The 22,891-nt window shown below is 37.3% G+C and overlaps 1 protein-coding gene across 2 annotated transcripts in view; it reads right to left on the bottom strand.

Annotated features, from left to right (window-relative positions):
* The window catches only part of Cortactin (cortactin), a 773,732-nt gene that overhangs the window by 732,580 nt on the left and 18,261 nt on the right, over nucleotides 1–22,891 (bottom strand). The window lies entirely within an intron of this gene.

Here is a 22,891-nt window from a genome sequence, read left to right as displayed (position 1 = left end):
ATTACAAGCAGAGTTATATTCTTATTATAACAGCAATTACTGAACGAAATTCTGCAAATCAATGTGCGTATAACTAAACCAACAGAAATTCAAGTGAAGTATTTGAACATTTCTTAATTTCCAAGAATAATGGAGGTTAAACACACTATATACTATTCTAAGATCCAAATTCACAAATTCAAAACTTAGGTATTTTTTAATCACTATGATTTCCATAATAATGAACAGTTCTCACATCATAAGTTAGAAAAAATACTCTCACAAATACAATACAACTCATAGAAAAGAGCAGTGACTAGCCTACAAGGAGCAAATGACATTTTAACTAAACAGTTTTCAAGATACATCTCTATCTGCAACATGGATAGCTAACAATGATTACCGTCTACGACATAACAACACAATTAACTCTAGACACTCGCCAGGGATTTTAACAAAATGGTAGACTCTCACGTTCGGGGCTCTGGTGACAATCCTAATTATCACAGTCATGATTTATACACAGTTGGAAAGCTTTATAGACCACAGATTCCAACGAGGTAACATTCGTGAAATTCCCGCCATATTTGTAGAAACGAATAGGCATAAAATCATTAAAAAATACGAAAATATGGACTTCGCGGGGCTCTAGCAACTCTTGCAGTCATCTGCGCTGACAAAATGATGCTAATGTGTAGGTCACATACTTGTGACAATAATATAAGAAATGGTAGCCATTGCTGGCATTGCGTAATGAATTCGTTTTATGTAGGAAGTATTAAAAAATGCACAGAAAAACATTCATTGAATTAGACATTCTCTCCCCTCCCCCACGACAGTACCACGTCCATATGGAAATCATTTTTGCTGCACACATCGTGTATACGAACAAGAACTATGCTTCTAGACCACTTCAGTGAAATATATCTTGTGTTATATGGGACCGTCCCGAAAATAAATGTAAATTACCAAATTTGACCCCTCTTCCTCTATAAACAACATGTACACATACAGGTTACTATCATGTAGGGGACTACTTCATTGCTTCACATACCAAATTTTAGGATGTACCACAAAGGGGTGAGAAATACCCGCCAAAACCTGATGAAAAAAATTTGATGAAAAATTTTTAAAAAAACAACTTCATCCTCCCTCTCTCGGCCGTACATATGTACCCTCTATATACATAAAATGCAAATGGCGGAAAGCTTCATCCTGCAAAAATACTTTGGTACCAAACCATCTTTCTAGCTTAATTAAGGACTGAGCTATTGATGTTTGTTGTAAAAATAAATGTAATTTACGAAAAAAAAAAAAAAAAAAACCCTCCAAAAATTGGCTAACTTTGCCCCTTTCCTGCTACCCCATATAAGTAAGAAGTCCAAATACACGATACTGCCACGTAGTGGCCTACTTCATTGCTTCACGTAACAATTTTTACGAATCTATTCCCCAAAAAACTGTTGAAAAAACAAAAACAAAAAAAAAAAAAAAAAAAAAAAGATATTTACCCTCCTTTCACATACATAAAATGCACATCAGCAAAACTGCATCTTTCAGGAATAAATTGGTACCAAAACCATCTTCCAGCCTTAATTTGAGGTTTAAGACTGAGTCATTGAGGTTTAAAGCCTTGATAGAACGTAACACAAAGAAACTAAACTACATATTCTGTGAACGGAGATCGGAAAATTCCCGATTTCTTTCTCCGGAATTGAACATTTGGGCGGATCGAAATTAGGGAAGTTCCCGAAATTTGATCTAGCGGTTGAATATAGATGACAAGCAATACCTAAGAGTGTAAAAATTTAATATATATGTCTATTTAGATTATTGTTTTAAACAAAATAAATATTTTAAACGTTTTTTTTTTTTGTTTAAATCAAAGTACTTTGTTTTAAACGTTAAAAACGTTTTAAACAAAAAAACATGTTCTAAACATAAAAAACGTTCTGTGTTTTTTTTTAAATCATTTTTTTCAACCCTGGTAGAAAGTGTGGCAGATAAATTGATTGTTTATTTAACAATGGTGGCCTTCAACAATTTAACAACAATATGTGAAATCGACACGTACCATTCCCTAGATATTTCAATCTTAAATGGATGTGCAAAGTTTGGTCAGTTTCTGCTAGAAAATATGGGAGATAAAGTTGATTGTTTATTTAACTTTGGTGGGCTCTACCAATGAAACTAACAACAATATGTAAAGTAGACACGTACCATTCCCTAGATTTTGTAACGTCCATTAACCAGACTGTATACGTTTTTGCTTAGTTTTTGAATTAGTCATTTTATTAGTTGTATATGGTAACATTGGTGACGGTGGTGCCATCTACCGTGTTAAATTCAAACTATCTGAACCTTAAAAATAACCTTAAGTCAAGTATCTTAGGTCAAGTGATTCTTTACCTTTAAATCAACTGTAATTCTAGGATGAAAATTGAAAAAGTCTGTTGTGCTGTCATCTAATGATGAAAAAGTAACTTTGTTGTGTCTAAAGTGGTTTTATGTGATACTCGTTAAATGTCACTAACATCTTGATGCTGACCAGTGCATAACATAGCTGTTAACGTCTCTTGAATCTCTTAATTCTCTTTCCTCCATGTTACTACTCTACCAGAAAATTCATAGTTAAGCACGTCTATTTTGTTAAATTAGAAAAAGAGACTGCAAACATGTGATATGGTTAAATGAGTCATCGTTCACCTTATTTCAAATCACGGACGTTTTACGTGTGGCGGATACTCAAAACAGAAGCGTCTGATCCACAGTGTCTCCGCCCATCCGTGAAACATCCCGACGGCTTAGTTATGTTGTGAGCCGCAATAGTCTGATTTTCAGTAGGTCCTGTGATAATGCTTAATGGTTCCGCCATTGCCCGTGAATATGTCTCTGTAGAAGCCCAAATGCATCTTATGGTTGAGACATTGTTTACAGACAATGACGCAATATTCAAGGGCGATAATGCGCCAATTCACCATTCATACAGCTGCAGCTATTACGATGTGGTCTGAAGAAAATCGGGCACCTGACACGCCCAATTCCTTAAACTCCACGTAAGTGGAACATCTGTGGTTAATTTTTGAGACACGAATTCGCGACAATTTCCGTCTCCATCCTCACTCATGGAACTGAGTGATGCACTGCACGCGGAATAGTGTAATACTCCATTTGTTACCAGTCACATCTATGTCCTCTTTCCACGTCACATACAAAACCTCAGTTTTGTTATTATTGATTTTTTTTTGTTCGAAATCATGCAACACTACATTTTACCGCTTTATATCACGACTTCCTTTTTCTTATAACATACGAGGGGAAGTCAAATGAAAACCATAATTATTTTTTTAAATATTATTTATTGGTCACACAGGGTACAGAAGTAAATCACTTTTCAACATAGTCCCCTCCTCGTTCAATGCAAGTCCGCCAGCGCTTCGGAAGAGCCTGGATACCTGCAGAAAAAAAGTATTTTGGGCGACGGCGCAACCACTCGTGCACCGCGTTGCGTACCTCTTCATCGGAGTGGACTTTTTGGGTTTCGGTGATGAGGAGTGGCGCCACTCCTTGCTCGCTCGCTCTGTTTCAGGCTGATGGTAATGCACCCATGTTTCGTCTCCAGTGACGATTCGTGACAGGAAGGCATTACCGTCACGTTCAGCACGCCACAAAAGGTCTTCGCACGCATCAACACGTCACTGTTTCAGTTCAGGCGTCAGTTGTCGGGGCATCCATCTTGCAGACAGGCACCTTATGAAACTGGAGAACATCATTCACAATATGATGTGCCGATCCATGACTCATGTGTACACATACTGCAATTTCGTCTATTGTCACACGGCGGTTTTCCAAAACGACAGCTTCAACGGCTGCAATGGTCTCTGGAGTCACTACGCGCCGAGCCTGGCCGGGGCGTGGAGCATCGGCCACAGACGTAACACCATTTGCAAATTTCCGGCACCATTCATAGATTTGTGGCTGTGACAAACCCGCATCTTTATACTGAACCTTCATTCGCCTAAAAATGTCAATCGGTTTCACACCTTCACTTCGCAAAAACCGAATCACAGAACGCTGCTCCTCGCTGGTGCATGTGGCTAGTGGGGCTGCCATTTTGGAACTCTTGTTGCGCCGGTGTTTGTACATCTGCCGGCTGCTGCCACCTAGGAGACATCCGGCATACTATCGTAAACAGGCATGCCAACTTACAGCTCACTGGCGCCATACGCGGATTTTTATTTCTACTTTTATGGTTTTCAGTTGACTTACCCTCGTATAATTGCTTAAGCAGGAGTGGTAATATAGGTATATATGTAAATAAATTAGTTAAACTATTAGTATTATTTCTTACCTTTGATGTAAAACACAAGGTTCCTCAACTAAAATTCGGATTTTCCAACAATAACAGTTTAATTCAGTCATTTGTTGCTACTCTTCAAATAAGCATTCTGTAGAATCAACACCAGCAATAGCGTAAAAATTCTTGTCAGATTAATGCTCGGGGTTCCGAAGACTATGTAACGCTTACTATTTCAAATGCTGAGTTCAATTTTCCGTACTAGTGGAAGTAAGTTTTGATGTACACGCCGTTAAAGAAGTGGTTGGGAAATTCCCGAATTAAAAGCAGAAGGATCGAAAATGAATATTTCAACAATAAAACTATTTATTTTACGCTTAAGCCTGCCATACGTCCCGTAAAAAACGAGAATGTCCCGTTTTTGGGCCCGAGTGTCCCGCGTCCCCGTAAATTTAGTCGAGACAGGGAAATGTCCCACATTTTAACTCCGTTCCATTTTTGCTATCAATATCAGCTTATTCGAAAAGTGAAAACAGAAAATTCTGACATTGGCTAGGAATCCTGTAATTAGTGAATGAACAGTACGCTGTTGCATGTAACCGTTTCGAGGAAGTTATAACACCACCCTGTTCGACTTGATAGCGAGCGAAATTTGCAATGTTGGATACTCTCCGAAACATTAAAAAAGCTTTGAGTGTTTCTACATTTACAAACACAGGGAGGATTACTAACCTTTTCTTCAGCAACCCATTAGATAAGTTAACAAAAATTATAATCTTTTTCAGAGGCTAGGGGCACAGAATTGTGCTTTGGTCCAGGTCTTAGAAAATGTAAATCTGGTCCTGACAATTACACACGACACAAGGAGAAAAATCAGCTTTTCATCAGATTAAACTGACGAACGTAATTTTGGCAGATACAGCCATGTAAATAAATATTGCTAAACGTGCGAAAAACATTGAAAGTAGATTGTACCACTGATTTAAATAATTTGCATATTGTTTTCCTGTAAAGCATTTTTATAGCACATCTTAAGTTTTTAGGCATCTTCAGTCTATACAATTAATTGCAGTGTACGAACAGAGAAAAGCAGCTACTGCTTAGTGAACTTTCGCCTATTATATTATTGAAAAAAAAAATAATAAAATGAAATCTTTTAGTTTTAGTCTCACGGTTATGCCTGCTATGCTCAAGGTAACGGTGATGATGAGAAATGACTGAAATGACGGAATGAAGAAAGTGGGAGGAAACGTGAGAATCCCGAGAAAACCCACGCACAAGGTATTCGTCCACCACAAAGCTCACTTGGTGCGAGCTGGGATCGAACTAGGAACCCCATGCATTAGAGGTGAACGCTCTACCACTGAGCCACCGCGGCCTATTATACTTTTGTTCATAACCAGACTATAGTTCATTGCATTGTGTTGGAAAATTGAGGAAGGGAGGATCTGAGGTGCCCCGTATTCTCATAGAGAAAATATGGCAGGTTTATTTACCCTGGAGGATGTTAATTTCATATAAGACATTTTAAAACATTTATTTATTTCATACAACTTGAATTGTATCTTTGTTTTAAGTTAATAGACCCCTTTTGGTATTCATACTTGGCGAACGTCAGTCGGGCTTCTGGATGACTTGATCTACATTTGTTCGTTTGTCTGCCGAGCTCCTTCACGGCTATGCGGTTAGTGTACGCGTTTTCGGCGTAAGACCCGGGTTTGCTTCCCACAGGGAGCTCATGTGGTTCGGATTCCAAGTTAATCAGTAGGTCCCGTTTCATATAACCTCGCTGCTGAAAGGGACGTTAAACACAAAATCGACTCAATTCGTTTGTCTGCCTCTACCACACACACTACAGGGTACAACTTTCGGCCTTGTAAGTTAAAATTTTCAGAATACAAGCACGAGACATTCTAAATTTCCTGTATAGATTTTGGCGGCATATCAACTTAAAATATCAAAATGGCGGCCATTTTTTCAAAACCGCGAGTATCCACACTACGAAGCGCAATTTTCAGTTGAAAGTTTGACGGTAGAAGCAGGAGATATGCTAAATTTGCTGTATAACTTTCCTCGGCGATCGAATGTAAAATTTCAAAATGGCGGCTTTTTTTTTTTTCAAAACAGCAGTAAGTAGAAAATTGTTGCAAGTTGTGACAATGACAATCTTGAAATATAAATCACATTTTAACACTTTTACCCCAAAGACATTGAAATATTTCTAAAAAAAACGATTAAACCCGAAAATATCCCAAAAAACCCATATGGGCCCAGGTGGGTTGGGCTTTTTCAAAAAAGCCCGGGTGTTTTCAAACCCTGGCATCAACAGAGTCAAGAATGCAAGTAGGCATAATCAAGCCACACCTTTGGGAATACCATATAGTGGACTACTTTATTGCTTCACGTACCAAATTTTATGAGTGTACTCTCAATTTGTTTCTTATTCTTAAGAATACGGAAACATTTCATTGGTTCATTATGTCGCGGGTCAGTTTTCACTGTCCAGTCAGTAATGACATGACCAAGAAAATGAATCTCATGTTAAAAGGAAATCACATTTTCGGAATTAAGGGGAAAGTTGGCGCATTCAAAAATACTCTGGAAGCATACTCTAAATGCTGAAAATGGTCGTCCAACGTGGGACTTAAGATGAGGACATTATCTAGATACAAATTTATGTACGATTTAGTGGAACGATCAAAAAATTGCACAGGAGATCTTGGAAAAATAGCAGGGACAGGCTTAATTCCCTAATGACGTACTGTCTTCCTTTGTAGAGAACGCTCGTGCACGCATAGAGGGCGGATCCAACCCAATTCGATAGTATGCGAAACAGCAATTGAAAATGCTGAAGTATTGGGCCTTCGCTACCTGATTCAGCATGTCACATATAGGCTCGATTTGTATCTTAGAGGCTATAACCTTCTGATTGAGACCACGATTGGTTGTATTCCTCCAGAGAATTTCCGGACACAGTAACATGATTACCATAAGAGCCCCCTTAAGTACGGCCACGGGCACATGGCCCCTTATAATTTGTTTTATCGAATGCCTGACTGAAAAGAAGTGCACCAATAACGTTTTGGCAGGCGAAGTTTAATGGCCTATTTTAATAAGAATTAATCCCAAAGTTTAAAACTGCCATAACGTTATATTTATTAGGTATATTGAATACCGCTGTATGAAGTTTCTCAAAACCTGATTACGAGGCCTAAAGAGTAGTCAGGACCCTTTCCAAATTTACTGTTTTGATCAGTAGCGGCTGCTCAGATTTTGGGCTCCACAGCAAAAGATTTTAAGCCCTCTTGACAGGAACGTAATTTCAGTAAATTGAAGAGGAATTGAAGAACGGGGGTCTAGAGGTGCCACACATCCACGGGATTCCAAAGAACAGAGCCTGTGGTCGGGAATCTAATCCCAAAGAAACTGATGGATTTATTACAGGATCGCACATTTGGCAAGAAGGTCCTTTAAACCTCATTCTGCGTGACAGAATTCTAATGTAGAATTCCTTACTCTGTAAGATCGGCACTTGGAGCCCTATAATTTTGCACTTGAATTGGACTTTTCAGTTCTCATGTGTTGCATCCTTGGAAGGAGACAAAAATTATTAAAATTGAACGCTTCTGGGAGGTTTTGTCAATTATTTCAAATCAATCAAACTATTTGAAAACTAATGCAGTAATCAAACTATGTTATAAGTTAGCTGATTGTTTTAAATTATTTTCTGTGTTGTTATTCATATGAAGCCCGATACGTTAAACAGAACAATGAACTTACTAGTCACATCAAACAATTTAGATTTTCATCCGTGTGTACTAGCAACAAAGTTATGTGAGTTAATTACTTCTCTTACATTGTACGTAGTTATATTATTTTTTGTAATTGCAACAATTGTGATATTGAATAGGTAGTGTAGTGTATACTATATTCAGGGCATTTACGATTCTTAGGGTGTCTATGTCATTTAGTGTATACTATATTTTATTGCTACAGTATAGTATTGTTTATTGCGTACTTCCTCAGTCGCAAACATCCCAACAACTATATTATATATATATACATATAGGGCCGCATTTTATGACGGGAGTTGCACCTGTACATTTGACTTAAATTTGATTTTCTACTGCCTTTAGGCATCTATGGTGTGAATGAGGAAACGTCCTGGAAAAGGTCCGATCTCAGGAACTAAACTCACGACTTTCCGAAATCCAAGTCAACGCTTTACCAAATGAGCCACGGTCGCTTTGTATCGTTAGATTGTAATTTGCATTATATAATTAATTTAATTCTTTGGATTAGGAATTTCTCTAATCATGGACACTCGGAAAATGATGGATACTTGTGTCATGCAAAAGAATAATCAGAATCACATGACGGCAGAAATTTTTGGAAAGTGCTGCTATTAGCTTCTCACTTTAGGTAGTGTATATTTACAACGAAGGGGGGGGGGGGGGAGGGATGCACGTGCATTCCCTAAATTATATATATTATATATATATATATATATATATATATATATATATGTGTGTGTGTGTGTGTGTGTAGTGAGAGGGCCCCCCATGATTAATCCCCACCTGGGCCCTTTATGTTCCAGTCTGCCACTCCTCGCTGCTAACTTCAACAACCCGACTCTAGTTAGCTGCTTCGACTCGCTGGTACACTAGCACCAATCTTTCGACGTGTCGCTATATCGACTATCGACACTGGGCCACTAGGTGTTAGCTACGTTTATGGCATGGGACATTGGCTTTTACAACCCAAGCAAAGCCAAAATAGTTTTGAAATAAATAACATTTCTATTAATAATGTCCGGTGACACGTTTTTTAAAAAGTGATTTTGGAAGGACACTGTTTTCATTCTTTTAACAGTAAGCCCGCAACACAATGCCGAACTGGGCAAGTGGCCCGATGAATTCAAAACAACGCTGGGCAAAACTGAATTTTACACTTTTTTTTCAACCAAAATAGAGCCGGCTGCATCATACCTGAAATACGTAGTGTTTTAACATGTTAACATTTAAAATTATTTTACTTAAGTTTGTCAGCTAATAATAATAATAATAATAATAATAATAATAATAATAATAATAATAATAATAATAATAATAATAATAAAAGGTTTACTTGGGTTTAGAGGTTCATTACTGATTTCATACCTTGCACGGTTTTGTATTTCAACTTTGATCTGGATGGAATAAGGCCATGGGCCTCCGAAGAAAATTTTGTAGTGGGAGCCATCCCTCTCTGGTTGCTATACTTTTTTTTTCTTTTGTATTAAGAAAATCTTAAATTTGTTTTCGTGAGCCAGGAGGGAAGCGAGCCCCTCTGCTCCCCCACCCCTTCGGGCGGTTATGGATAAGGCCAAATTACTATATTTTTATTATGTCCAACAATACAAAATTAAAGTAATGTAATTAATACATAGCATCTAGATTACCATTACGTGGCAATAAGATTTTGCCTTTCACAATTGTTTTGTTACAAATTTTGTCTTGGTACTACATGATTCGTAAACATAAGTATGGCTTCTACCAATATTCCGCATACAATGAAAAGTAAACTGTAAAAAGGTAATGTATGTCATTCTCCTTTACCACAATGAAATCAAAACAAATAATGTTCATTATGTTTATACTCTTAGTATGAACTTTTAGAATAAATTACAATGTTAATTAAAAGTGCAGTTGCATATAAAAAGGAAATAAAAAGTAGTAACAAGAACGTATGCAGTAACAAGATTTTCATATTTTCACATACACTTAAGTCCTTCTTCATAAAGAAGTAAGTTATTAAGGAGGAGTTTTTCCTATCCACCATTTTCTGCAAGTTATCGGTCTCAGGGTTCATAGTGGTCTGGTCTCTTTTAAATAGTTGAAAAGTGACCAAAAGCACACGAAAAAGTTACCAAAATCTCATAATGCTCTCTTTTTCCTTTATCAATTTCTCTATCACCTCTCTTTATTTGTATTTTTGTTTCATCTTTTCTTCTTTACTTCTTTTTGAGCTTCTTCCTTTCTTAGGTTTTCTAAGTATGCTTTGTAGTTACGGTAAGCAGACTTAGCAGATGTAAGAAGCTTCTGAGTAAGTGGAACCAGTTCCGGCCTATTTCCGAATTTTTTCATCCCAGACATTATATTTAACTTAGCATTGAGAGATCTCAAAGCCATGAAATATTCAAATTCATCGCCTACTCTTAAGAAGAACATACAAGAAGCGTAACACAAGACGAACATGATGAACGACACAAACACTCACACACACAACGTTGAGCGGAGCGTTAACTATTACGAGAGAAAACTAAAAGACTAGTATGATAGAAGAAAGAATAGACGCAGAAGGGTTCTCAACCTCACGTTGAGAGCTTAAGCATCCACCAACCATTCACTGTACTTTAGAAAGAATAAAAGCTGAAGTGAGAATAAAGCTGACTCTTTCACATGTGGCAGCAAGTACTGAATCTTTCAAAAAAGTGATGAGTAACAAGTTTCTGCCTTTTCCATTTATTTTTATACTTATCTTAGAAAACTACCAATCCATACGAAAATGAAAAATCTGTACAGGTACTGTACAGGCACTCGAAAAGCATGTCTAGTGCATGTGTTACATTTTTCCAGGTCCTGTTTTATGCATGTTGCATGTTACGTACCTGTTTCATTAAAAAATAGGCGCTTCTTTATCTGTAAGTGCATGTATTGAGATTTATTTTGAGGTAAACGGGTATACGCTGTACAGTGAGCTCGGTAACATCAATGTATATTGCATGTACAGACACTGGTTTTGCCTTCAACATCTTAAAAAATTAACAAGCACTGTACAAGCGCTCAAAAATGCGTTGAACAATGATGCGTTGAATGTTTAATAGTTTAAATACAAGCATTTTACATGTTGCATGTACAGTGAGTGATCATGTACTGTGAAAAATACATGTAATTCGACAGAAAAGTACACCTGTATTGACGTCTGTTCTGCACTGACCATACATTGTTTGTACTTAGCCCTTCCTACAGCAATGTACAGGCAGCGTACAGCTACATGTCTAACACCTGACAGGGAATAATTGAACAGGTGTTGTACAAACTACTTCTCGACTCCAGAAACATTCCCTTTACAGAGGCTGTTTTTAGTATTAACATGTTAGGAATGAACAGGAACTGCACATGGGTTCAAAACATGCGTTGTACAGTATAGGTTTGACAGCCTGTACCCAGACATGGTACATGTTGGATATCAATGAATGATTCTGCGAAGAAAACATGCAATTCGACAGAAAAGTACACCTGTATTGACGTCTGTTAAGCATTGGCCATACAGTGCCTGTACATAGCCCTTCCTAACAGCAATGTACAGGCGATGAACAGCTGCATGTTTAACATCTGACAAAGAATAGTTGAGTACGTATTGTACAAATGGCTTCCAGACCCCAAAAACACGCCCTTTACAGAGGATGTTTTTAATGTTAACATGTAAGAAATGAACAGGCACTGCACGTGTGTTCAAAACATGCATTGTACAGTATGTGTTTGATAGCCTGTACACAGACACGTTACATGTTGCATGTACAATGAATGTATATTTGGAGAATGCATGCAATTCGACAGAAAAGGTTTAGCTGGATTGATGTATTTTCTGCATTGATCGTATACTGGTAGCACACAGCTCGTGCTAACAGCGATGTACAGCTGCATGTTTTACACGTAATAAGAAATGTCTGAACATGTGTTGTATAAACCCTTTCCAGACTTCCGAAACATTCCCGTTGCATTGGATGTTATTAACGTTATGTTTGAAATAAACAAGCACTGTACAGTCACTCAAACCATGGGTTGTACACTATGTGTTTAGTAGCCTGTACACAGGCGTGTTACATATTGCAGGTACAGTGAATGTTCCTGTGAAGAATACATGCAATTCGACAGAAAAGTACATCTGGATTGATGTCTGTTTTGCATTGACCATACATTGGCTGTACAAAGCTACTGCTAACAACAATGTACAGGTTGCTAACTGTGAAGGTTATGTTAACTGTGAAGTACAGCCACAATACATGCACAGGTTTAATGATTGAAAATATCCTCACAAGATGTCAGCAAAAATGTGAACGGAATTACGTAATTTTCTTTATTTAATTCTAACAGCATATAAAATAAAATGATAAAATATAAAATCATAGAAGTAAATGAACATGCAATGCACACGTATCCTGTATAGGTACTGTACACGTTGCCTGTTCAGTGCATGTAAAAAATGTTTAAAAATAATAATTATCATGCAATGTACATGTACCTGTACAAGCAATGTACATGTATCTGTAAAGGCGAAGTACAAACACTTCACAGTTATTGTGTTGGGTGCTCTAAATGGGTGTTGGGTGTTCTAAATGGGTGCTACATACCTGAAAAGCACAGATATTTCGCCTTATACATGCAATGTACATGTACTGTTTCTTTCTCTGGACATGTGCATGTATACGAATTTGTGTTTGTGTTTGTGATCCTGAAAACAGCATGTTCCTCACCTGTAAATAAACTGTTTCTTTCCCTGAACATATATTGTACATTGCATGTACAGGTTTCTTGTATGTGCTTGACGCCTGTGAATGCATGTTCTCTGCGTTTATACAGGCACATTAACTAGATAAGTCCAGGCACTGTACAGGTGAAAAGTCGTGTTCCATTTTCAGGTACATGTTTGACATTAACTGTACAGGTGCCTGTTTTTTTCGAATGGGAATGCAAAACATAAATCACACGAAAAAGTCACTTTACCTTCCAAAAAAGCAATCTTTAGTAACAAATTTGAAAAATAGTGACCAACTTGAAAAAAGTAACTTAGTTTTTTTTAAAAAGTGACTCGCTATGAACCCTGGGCCTGTTTCTGTTCATTCTGTAAATCTTTCATTACTTTCTTCAACCTCAATGCAAAACATAATCACACGAAAAAATGACTTTACCCCCAACACCAAAAAGTGACTTTTAGTGACAAACTTGAAAAAAAGTAACTTTTAGTTTTTTTTTTAAAAAAAAAAGCGACTTGCTATGAGCCCTGCAATAATCTTTGTGCTCAGGGTTACGCAGATGTGTACCTGGAAGAAACACGGTTTGATAGTAAGTCCTGCCGGATAAACAACTGGATAGACGATTCGAAAATGAAATGAAATTAAGTTTTACGTCCCACGCTTAAGCCGGTTAGGCTAAAGGAGACGGTGATGAGAGATGAGTGAAATGAACAAAGTGGGAGGAAACGGGAGAACCCCGAGAAAACCCACGAGGACGATGTTTGTCCACCACAAAGTCCACACGGCACGAGCTGGGATCGATCCTGGAACCCCAAGCACCGGAGGCGAACGCTCTACCACTCAGCCCCCCCCCCCCTTGCGCTGTAACGAGTCCTGGGAATTGTTATAAAGGTGATAGAATTGTTATTCTGCATTGTGGTGGACGTTCAGGTTTTATTGACGATGTGCTTCTAGTAACTCACAAAACAATGGCCAATGCTCCAGCAGATTACCATGGTAGCATGAATGCAGCTACTTCTAGTAACTCACAAAACAATGGCTAATGCTCCAGCAGATTACCATGGTAGCATGAATGCAGCTATCCTTGAGAATTGGTTTGAGGCGAAAGTATTGAAACATCTTGAGACACCATTTGTTATTGTATGGACAATGTCCCGTATCACAGTCGTGTTCTCAACACAAAACCAACCTCTTCCTGGAAAAAAAGTCAAATTCTTAACTATATGACTTTCCATAGTATCACCACTCCTAATTTTGTTACTATAATTCCAGTTCTTCTTGAAGTTATAGAAGAGAACACTTTTGTTGCCGACAGAAAAAAGAAATATGCGGTGGACGAACTGGCTGCAAAATATAGGCACACTGTTCTACGTTTACCACCCTACCATTGCGTCCTCAACCCCATCGAAATGGTGTAGTCAGAAAATAACTGAAGGGTAGGGATTCGTCTCAAAATTTAAGGAAACGACCAGTGGAGAAAATAATATAGCTTCTTACGGGGACCAGTAATCATGTGACGCCTGAAAAGTGGATAAACTATATGAAACATGTAGAAAGCATTGAATGAAGCTACGAAAACTTGCAATCTATTTTTGATGAAAGGATTGAAATCTGTGTACAAGTAACAGATTCTTCAGAAGATGAGAATGATGATGATAGTTTATAAACAAGAAAGGTACGAGTTTACTACATTTTGATCACGCATTTATTAATGAAATGAAATGAAATCTGAGTTTTACGTCCCACGGTTATGCCGGTTAGGCTAAAGGAGACGGTGATAATGAGAGATGAGTGAAATGGTGGAATGAAGAATGTGGGAGGAAACGGGAGAACCCCGAGAAAACCCACGAGCACGAGCATTTATTAATGTTGAAATAATAATAATTATTGTTAGTAGTAGTAAAATTAGTAACGACAATAGTAGTAAAAGTAAAATGTTTATTGCACATGCTTATCATATTCATGGTTCTGGCTTTGATTTCCAGGCACAATTTTTGGTATTGACTTTATATTTTGAGACGAGTTTTTTTTTTTTAATTAATTAAAAGATAGCGAGCCTGATGCATAAATAAAGGCGATGGAGGTCATGTACTAACATCACCCACTAAAAGTTGGCTGGCTAGCTATACACATTCATAGGCTGTCTCTCCAGGAAATTCAGTAATACTAATAATAACTTCCAGCCACTAATATTAATAACAGTGGTACCCATCCCCCAAGTGCTTGGGCGCAATCATTCCCCAAATTTACCATTACTTTCAAAATAATTAGTAGAAGATTGTATCCCCACCCCCAGAAAAAAAAAAAAAAAAAGAATAAGGAGTACCCATACTGATTTGCATCCCAAATAATAGGAGGTTATTTAACTTGGCAGCTAGTGCCAATTTCTTTCTGTACAAAATCAATCTAGATTTGCTTATGCCTCCCTCCACAATTTTGCTCTTTCAATTAAAAGAGAATGCATTCTTGGCTATGACAATTATTTTAAAATGCTATTTATGCTACGTTCTTCTTTATAGGTAACGTTTTTAAAGGCATCATTAAGGTGTAATTAAAACTCGATTGCGCTATTTTCAATTAAATAGTTTGTCTTTTTTTTTTAAATAATAATCTTATAGGTGCAACCAGCACACTAAAATCCGCCTGTGGACACCCCCTGAATAATAATAATTGCAACAATAATTTTACTATGTTAAATCTATCACAGAAAGTAATAACATTATGTCTTTATTTTTTACTTGTTTTCCTTTATATTTTCATTCTTGTTTCTTCTACTACCTACAGACATCGGACATCTGGCAACATCAACCAACCATCGTCCTAACAAGGATTGGGTTGCCCTTTTCATAGTGGTGTGAGACAAGGTTCTTATGTTTTGGAATTTCCTATAAGAATATTCTCAACAAGTTCAATCCAGTATTTGTTTCAAACCGAACAGAATCAATTATGGTTTGGTTTCTGAAATAAACCGACACATTCGGTTTGAAACTTAAACCATATCCAAACCAGTTAACCGCTTAAGCAATATTTTGGAACATTTTTAGTGGATAGTTAGTATTTCTATCATCTATTATGGTTTTGAACCCATCAGGCCACTTGAGCAGTTGGCTATCATGTTGTGGGCAACAATTATAAGAATAAAAGCAGTGTTCTTCCAAAAATCACTTTTTTAAAAACGTGTAACGTTTCTGTAAAATTTAAATATCAAAAACTGAGGTTCTGTAGTTGTCTCGATTTTAAAAGTTGTTAATATGAATTGAAACTTTACTCTGTTGGAATTTATATGGTAAAGGGGCAAATCTGAAAATATCCTTGTTTTAACATTTTTTCCGTAATTGACATCATTAATTCAAATGTTGTTTCAAAACGATTTTAGCTTTACTTGGGATGTGAAAGCCAATATCTTGAGTTTCAGGTTGTTTACATTAAGGAGCACTATAATTGGCCAAATTAAAAAGGCCTCTCAACGACTTATCCATCTATATGCGACGTCTCCTTCATCGCCTCCGCGGCAAAGTCGGAAGAACACGCGCCTACTGATCATAAGGTTGGTGGTTCACGCCCACCCCGAGGTTCTTTTTCTTTCTGTTTTTTAGACTCACTTTAATGTAAAGAAATTACGAATATAGGCGATTTAACATATATTTCGGAGTAATTTTGTGGTTCATTGACGTTTCCTCGCGTCTCTGCCGCTGGTGGTATAATTTTCAAAACGGAAGTGGGGCCACAGCGGATCGTCGAAGCGGGGCATCCAATTCTTGCCGAGAGGTCGCTAGTTGCCCATCGCTGGTCCACTGACGCTTTCGGCATGGGGTAGCTTGAGTTTCAGGTTGTTTACATTGTAAGTTTTCTCTTTTTACATTTCACAAACCTTCCACACAAAATAACGTAATAAACAGAAAATATGTATAAAAAGTACGTTTGAGTGCGCGGGCCACACATCTCGTCTTCGCGGCCCAACGGGTAGAGATTTTGATTTCCTCGATATCGAGTAGACTGGATAAAATGTTGAACTCGACAATCTTCAATGTATATTAATGGCTCGTGAAAGAACACAATTATGAAGAAATACCAGAAGAAATATATTTAAACTGTAGTTTCACGTAACATTTAGCCTCGATGCAAAGCAGGGCGTTAAACCCTGCTAATACTCATATCTGAATGCTGCAACATCCACTAATACTACTTCTATAACTCCTTTACAATTTACTACGACAATTTAGATTTCAATTCTCTTGATCATTGTTTCTACATCACACTTTCTATTTTATGACCAGCGGAGTATTTACGATTTTGTTTTGGCGGGGGTTTCTGCTAACTTTACTCCTGGAAATGTGAACATTCTGCAAGATATTTCATTTACTTTAATATAGTAAATAAAATTTCGGGGGGGGGGGGCTTAAGCCCGGAAATCCCCCTTAAATACGCCACTGATTATGACCGAAACAAGAATTTTACATTGGAATTGTAAAAGAGTGCAATTTCTAAAGACACTTCACACCAAGTTTTACCCCCTTAATAAACAGCGATTGCTTAGAGTAGTGGGATAAGCGTTGATTTCACATTCCGGTTGTCCTGGGTTCGATTCCCGTTGGGAAATTAAAGGATATTTTTATAATTTGTAATTGATACTTCCACTATAATACGGAAAATATTCCATTTCTCTCAGTCTTAGTGTTGAGACGACTTTCTTCAGTGCACTCGCAATAGAAAAGTGAACTACGTAACAAGACTACAAGATGACGTCAGGCGTATCAACCTTGGTTCGTACTGTCTGGGAACATGTCTGTTTAGCGAACAATTGATGAATACATAAGGCATACGACTGATCAAAAACAAACGATATTGTTTCCCAGCAATTGCTTGTAAGTTTCTACTACTGCTGCTGCTAGAAATATTAATGTTTAAAGCAATTCACCATTTCAGAAACGTTTCATATCAACAAAAAGACTTAAAATTCAATCAAAAACTTCATAAAATATAAAATATGTAGCCAACTCTCGACTTTCCAATAATAATAATAATAGTAATAATAAATAACAATTACAATATCAATTACGTAAACAATAACTTCCAATAAAGAAAAAATAATTGCCACGATGGGATTCGAACCCCGTGTGTCATACTAGTTTTATGCTTTACCACTCTGCTACAAATTCCTCATACAAAGATAAGAAAATAAACTAGTTGAGCTGAGCGAAGCGAAGCTCTTATACTCGGGTTAGCCGTTTGGTTGTCTGCGAACTCCTCCTAGACCGTTTGGCCGATCTCAACCAAACTTAGCACGCTGATAGAGTATGTCGTGCTGACTGACAACATAGGTCGAAATCAAAAATCCGATGTACCATCGAGGAATAATCACCGAAAAACGCTTACTCCTAGACCGTTTGGCCGATCTCAACCAAACTTAGCACGCTGATAGAGTATGTCGTGCTGAGTGACAACATAGGTCGAAATCAAAAATCCGATGTACCATCGAGGAATAATCACCGAAAAACGCTTCCTGATTACGTAGTTTAAGCTCGCTCAGCTCATTTCATTGCAATCGGGTATATCCATTGCATTCCTAGTAGTTACGGAAGATAAAAACAGAACTTTCTATTTCTACATGTGATGATACAATTCAAAGAATACGAAAATGTCTGCCGTCTTTTCTTCTTTGGAAATTTAGTTAAGGTGAGGAAGAATTTTAATGTAAATTAGGACCATCGTTAAAACCGATGAGATAGCCTCAAGCTGAAGAACACATCATGATATTTTCCTCATTGACGAAGGTCTATATAAAGTACTTATGAGAGTTACTGGCAAGAGGGTGTAATAAAAAGGGGTCGTGATATGAAATAAGTTGAGAATTATTAATCTATACTGAAATATTCTGTACCCAACACAGTGTAGTCTTAACCGGGATAAAATAAATGAAAAAGTCGGTTGCAAGCAGTGGTACTATTCAGCCGGTTCCGACCGGTTAATTAGAACCGCTTGTTAAATATTTCGAGTTCGCAGAACCGTTTGTTATAACCAGACGTAATAGTAAATTTTACCCAGTTATACCCAGGAACAGTAAATTTTAGTTTAACTATCTTTGTTTTTTTAAAATTCTAACAGCTAAAGGGTTAAACAAAAATGATTCCGTAGAACAAAGTACAAGCGGTTTATTTCTTAATCTCAAATGCTCAGATATCAAAAAAGAAAACTCGGATCACATGAGTGTAGTGATGAGGGTGATTTACGTACACCTGAAACGCATACATATTATCAACACCTGCTGATACATTGCTATATTAAGGTCTTTCCAATACTTTTTGACAACCATCTATGTTGGGTAATTTGTTTCCTAGATATTTAGAGTAGTACCTATTTCGTCACACCACCTTGTATTCGAATGCTGTCACTTCTTGCGCTTGTGGTATCCAGTAAAAAAAAATGCTTTTGTCTACCTTGTACGGTTTGTTTCCTAAGAGAGTTATATCTATTTATCTACCTATCCATCTACTCTCTCTCTCTCTCTCTCTCTCTCTCTCTCTCTCTCTCTCTCTCTCTCTCTCTCTCTTTCTATATATATATATATATATATATAGAGAGAGAGAGAGAGAGAGAGAGAGAGAGATGTTTGTATATATACAGGACCGGTTGTTAAAAAATTAGAATAACATCACTGGTTGCTAATAATGGGCAAGAAATCTTAACAAATAAGTTACTACACGATTTTGAAATATATGTTTAAAATCATGTTTTAAACTGTTCAAAATGTTTAAAATATGCTCTTTTTAGTGTGTGTTTTAAAACATGTTTAAAACTTTGTAAACATCTTTTTCATGTTTTAAACACGTTTTGTTCTTTTTTTTAAAAAAAAAAAACTTTTTCTCAACCCTGATACACAGCAATATTGAGAATAATGAGAATAATATATGGTGTTCATTGGACAACACGATCCGAACCATAGAGATTCATCTTAGAATGGAGAATTGTTTCGTTAGTAACCTCTGTACAATTTTACCTACATAAACACCGGATCAGAGCTACCAACTGCTGTCAGTGCCGCGAAAAGTTTCATGTAAGTTAGGTTGTAACTATCCAGGCCTTCTCACAACTGCAAATGATCTGGACCCCAGGTAGTGGAATTAGAGCACTTAGGAGCGGAGATACTTTTGCTGGTGGTTGTACAAGTCGCAATCCAAAATTTAATTGTCATGTTTCCCCAAAATACCAGACACTGCTGCTTTTGCCGGTGGCATTGTCCCATAATCCCACTCTTCTGAAGAAAAAAAATGAGATAATGTGGTAGAAAACGGCCTATACTGTGAGTGTTAATCTTGCAGATTGCCCGCATACTCCCAAATGAATTTGATTTAATTTGATGTCGTAGTTTCGAGCCCATGTTAATAGTAGGTTCCGTCCATTGTAACCACGATATTACATGAAGACTCAAAATACAGACACTCAAAAACCTCAAACTTGGCTATTAACTCTGAATTGATTATAGCATAGAAAATGTACCCTGCATAGAAAATGTTCCAAAAAGTTACTATGTCCAAATTACTAACAAAATCTCATGCCGTGTGCATATGCATTCAGAAACACACGTCTCAATCGAATAATTGCTCCTGGTATTCACACCAACTCGTCGTTTCTCTTCTCCTTATTTGAAACAATCTCTATGACGTAATATACTCTGTTCATTCAGACGGAATAAAAACAGGAACCATGTTTACAAGCTTTATAGTTGTAAAACCGTCTCTTTCATTCGTTTGTTCCGAAATGCCTTTTTAGAGCCTGATTAAAACGTCACAAAATGTTTCCATAGCTTCATAAAGGGCTTTATTTGCATTCTTTCCCTTCTCTAAAGACTGCATATTACATCAAGTGCTCTTTGAGTATAGTAGCCTCAGTCTAAAGGCAGCCACTTGCTCACAAAGGGATGCCGCCCCCGTGTGAGGTTTCTTTTCATACTGTCCTGTTTGATTTTTCTCTCCATTGAAAACTAACTGACAAGCAATAAACTGAACCCAAACTGTTGCCAAATCTCTACCAATAATCCTTTTGCTTTGACACGACCTTCACCTCCATACACTGTTAGAGACATGGATGGAAGAGAAAGAAAGGGAACGGAAGGCACAACGTATGGCAACGTTTAGTTTTTTCTTCTTCCGAAGGGACCACAAACTTTATGACGGCTTCTTTCTGCTAAATTCAGTCTCCCGACTGGCTATCAACTGGGCGCGCCTTCTATAATCTATGGAAATTCTCAATCACTGCAGTAGGCTTTCTGCTTCCTAAAGTCTGTAATGCGGGAGCAGAGCCAAAAAAAAAAAAAAAAAAAAAAAAACTACTGACATAAACGAAAAATTAAATGAAATCTACATTCCACGGTTATGTCGGTTAGGCTAGAGACGGTGATGAAGAGAAATGAATGAAATGGTGGAATGAAGAAAGTGGGAGGAAACGGGAGAACCCCGAGAAAACCCACGAGCACGGTGTTTGTCCAGCACAAAGTCCACACAGCGCGAGCTGGGATCAAACCAGGGACCCCTAGCACCGGAGGTGAACGCTCTACCATTGAGCCACCGCGCTCCCTACTGACATAAACGAGTATTATTCAATAATTAATGTCGTTTTTAGCCAGTAATTGCAAGCAAATGTTCCACGGGCGTCATTTGATCAGGACAGGAGGGTGTAATTCCCCTCTCCGTTGAGTTTGATAAACTCATATCTCTCGATCAAATGTATTAAAATATTGATATAAAAAGTGAAACTCTTACGTAGGTGGATAATACCTCATCCCCAAACAAAATCTACAATGACGCTGCATTTAGCAACAAACCTATATATAGTTACAATCGCAAATTGCTAGAACGCTTACACTTGGTTTCAAGAATCGAAGGTTTGATCCCAAGCCATGTGTATTCATAGTGGACTACATTGAAAGAGAGAAATTCAAATATGGAGACAGAGAGGGATGATTTACACATGCAAGGTTAGAATTGGAAAAGATATGATCGGACAGCATCCATATTATGACGAAATTTCTGATATTGAGAAACAGAAGTAAAGTTTCCGAGCTGCAAGATCCCATCAGGCAGTTGTCGAATTAAGGTGGAAACCTCTTTTTAAGACATCAGTTGATTGCGACGGGAGAGAGAGATCTTAAGATCTGGGGAATTAGGAATTTTAAATATTCAGCTTCCGAGATGGATTTCGAACCACGAACCTCTTAGCTATCGAACAATGACTTTATCCATTCAGCCACGGAGAACTCTACACAGTCATTCAGGGTTATAATCGCTCACCTTTGAAACGAGTTTAGCTCAGCTAAACTCAGAGTGTAAAAAATAAGTTAACTCAAACTTAAGCTTTTTAAAAGGAACGCGCTCTACTCATTTTTTTTAGATGACGCACAATTCACGCAACACAAGGAAATCGCGCTCTGATCATGTAATAACTAAAAATATTAAAAATGACGTAGATTGAGAACATCCGCATTGGAATTGGAAACATAGGGTAAAATATGTTACTTTACAAAAGAAGAATAATATCAAAGGAACTCATCCATACAACCAGCAAATCTACAATTACAGTAATAAGGAACAGTAATAATACAGTCATGAGGTACAGTAATAAAAGTCGAAATTGTATCATAATGAAAAGTTACAAATATTTACAAGGAAAATTGTATGTTAGTTTCTTATAGACGTAGCAAATCTTGCATATTTCGGATTTCATACGTGGATAAAATAAACTGAATCATAGGATGGAAACGAATTTTATCACATTAATATACATGAAATCTCTTGAAATGACCAAAAAGGGAGCCATTTTCTAGCCATTTCTTAACATCTGTCTTTTCCGAACATCTAGTCTCGATTTCACCTATTGCAGATATAATGTTGTAATTTGCAATCGTAAAATGAACACGCTAGAGTGAAGCGGGTGATCGTAGTGACACGGTGAGAAAGAGAGAAGATGGAAGACACGATAAGAAAACGTCAAGAAAGATGGATAGAGAGAGAGAGAGAAAGACGAATATAAATACGAAAACTACTTACTCTGATGAAAAACGCACATACTGTTTATTCGGATTCTCGCCAGTGATGCATTCT

The sequence above is a fragment of the Thermobia domestica genome, chromosome 3, assembly GCF_964235325.1.
Source record: "Thermobia domestica chromosome 3, izTheDome1.hap1.1, whole genome shotgun sequence".
Taxonomy (NCBI): domain Eukaryota; kingdom Metazoa; phylum Arthropoda; class Insecta; order Zygentoma; family Lepismatidae; genus Thermobia; species Thermobia domestica.
Note: the sequence above shows the minus strand (reverse complement) of the source record. Positions and strands in the feature narration are given on the sequence as shown.